The following is a 2,807-nucleotide window of genomic DNA, read 5'->3' on the forward strand; positions in this document are numbered from 1 at the left end:
TGTCAGTTTAATTATATAGATGAGGGTTTGCCATTATGTTTTAAAAGTAAATCCGATAAAATGGTCACCGGGCATTGGGGCCGTATATCAACAATAACGAGCGAAATATTCTCTTTCATGGCTTTAATTGTCTAAGGCTTATTATAGAGAATAAATGTAGCTGAATTCTGGTAGAATATAATAGGAATATTATTTTTTCCTCGTTGAAATGAATAGAATTCTAGTAGAATATACCAGGAGTATTTTGTTTCCTGGTAAAATGTACCAGAATTCTGGTAGAATACAACAGGAATATTTTTTTCCTGGTAAAATGGACCAGAACTCTGGTAGAATACAACAGGAATATTTTTGTTCCTGGTAAAAATGTACTAGAATTCTGGTAGAATATACTGGAAATATTTTTTTTCTTGGTAAAAATGTACTGAAATTCTGGTAGAATATACGGGAATTTTTTGTTTAATCATAATGTAGCTGAATTCTGGTAGAATATTATTTTCTTTCCGCCAAACTATGGTAACGCTTTATGAAATTTTGGATAGCATATATTTAATTGTATTCTTCCTACTAAAAAGAACGCATAAGATAAAGATAATATTCCTAAAGTAAACATTAACATCAACATCGTCTCTAATATGTCCAAGAAAAAAAGGAATAAAGATTTGTCTCTAAACTAAATTATTGGAAGCGCCATGTAGTCTACGATTATTTGGCGGGAAGGGCTTTATAGGTATGCTGTACTAAAATTTGATGGTGAAATGCTCCAAACTACTGGTTTTTATTGAAGAAAAAAAATATATTAGACAGTAAAATTCCTGTTTTATTAACTAGAAAAAAGATGAGTTTTGATCTCAAGTATTTCTGGTACCATGTACCAGAAGACTGGTTTTATCTACCAGGAAAAAATATACCAGAAAATAAATTTCCTGGTTCTATTTAACAGATTCCAGATAATCTTCATTTTACTAGGAAAAAAAAAATACTTTCTACTATTACGCTGGCTGGTAACATTTACCAGAAAGTCGTTAGTCCAGTGAGTCGTCAATAGCTATCTATACTGATGACTCTAAAATGGACACTGGTGTAGCGGTAGGCTTCTATTCTGAATCTCTCAAGTTAACCGCCTCGCTTAGGTTTCCAAACTACAGTAGCGTCTTCCAAACGGAGGTCCTGGCAATGAAAACAGCTGCTAAAAAGGTATCAATGATGGCGATACCACGAGCTGATATCACCTTCTACATTGATAGCCCAGCTGCAATAAAAGCGATTACTGCAACTGAGGTAAAATCAAAGCTTGTTTCATGCTGCCGCGAAAAGCTTAAGGTTCTTGACGCACAGCACAACATTAGACTCTGCTGGGTCCCAGGCCACAGAGATATAGTAGGCAACTAGAAAGCCGATGAATTAGTAAGATAAGGGTCAATGCTTGACGTAAGCCAAGCTCAGAAAGGTGGAACCTTCTTGACACCTGCGGCACTACAAGAAAGATCTGGTCCAGTTTTTACAAACAAAGATCACTTCGATCTCTTATAAGCATAATCACCGGACATAATCTGTTAGGTTATCACATGAAAAAGATGAGAATCAGTTCAGATGATCTATGCAGAGGATGCGGTGACGAAGAGGTGCATGAAGACACTCCGCACTTTCTGTCCCGTACTCTCCCATCAAAAAAAGAAACTGCTTGGCAACTTTTTCTTCGGGGATTTAGAAGAACTCTCTTGTACGCCAGGTACGAACATTCTGAACTTCGTCAAAACCTCTAAATGGCTTGGCTAACTAAACTGAGATTGGGTTCTATTCTCAGTGGAAAGTTGTTATGGGCAGCAAACGAGAGAGGGAGGAGAGGTGTTTCCACTAAGGCACCTCTCCTTAACGCGACGGCATCAGAAGAATTCCCGACATGGAATCAACGGTGGCGTCTACAGTTCCAGTAAAGTTGAACTACTAAGTATACACCTTATAGGGCTTCTACGACTTATTCGGATCCCAGGCCAATAAGGAGCGGTTCCCCGTCCTTGGGGCTGTGCTCTCGGGAAGACTTCCTGGCCACGTAAAAATATCATAGTTGCGAAGCACCAACAAGCCTCGGATACGGACGGATTTACTGTTGACAATCCAAGCAAACGAAATAAGGACAACGAACTTCCGATCTGTACGTGGAATGTTAGGTCCCTTAACAGAACACGTGCAGCCGAACAATTAGCGGAAGCCTTTAACTGCTGCAAGGCAGATATTAACGCCATTCGAGAAGTGCGATGGGATGGACCGGGCAAACGCAAACTAAAAGACTACGATGTATACTACGGCGATTGCTACGCAGAATAAAGACAGCATCTATTTGGGTGTGGATTTGTTGTTGGAACTTGACTAAGGCAAAAAGTCTTGAGATTCAACAGTGTGAGCGAGCGTATCACGACAATCCGCATGAAGACTTAATTCGCCAACATAAGCCTATAGTTTACGCGAATGCATCAAAAGATTAGAAACATGCAGACAACCAAGACATATTCTTCGAGCTCTTGGCGAAGACTTATGAGCAGTGCTCTGGCTATGACATTAAAATTGTCTTAGAGATTTTAACGCCAAGGTAGAAAGAGAAGACATCTTTGGTGGCACCACAATCGCAAAAGACTGCCATGTCCTTTTCCGATCGAGTCACTAATAACCTCTTAAGGAGTCCTATGCTGCTTGCATTAACCATTGAAAACCAGTGGCAACATTGCCTTGCAGCCATCAGAGATGCCGCCTCTGAAGTGCTAGGTTTCACACGGCCACCGCAGCGAAACCCCTGGTTTGACAACGAATGC

Source organism: Eupeodes corollae, chromosome 1, assembly GCF_945859685.1.
Source record: "Eupeodes corollae chromosome 1, idEupCoro1.1, whole genome shotgun sequence".
NCBI classification, from domain to species: Eukaryota; Metazoa; Arthropoda; class Insecta; order Diptera; family Syrphidae; genus Eupeodes; species Eupeodes corollae.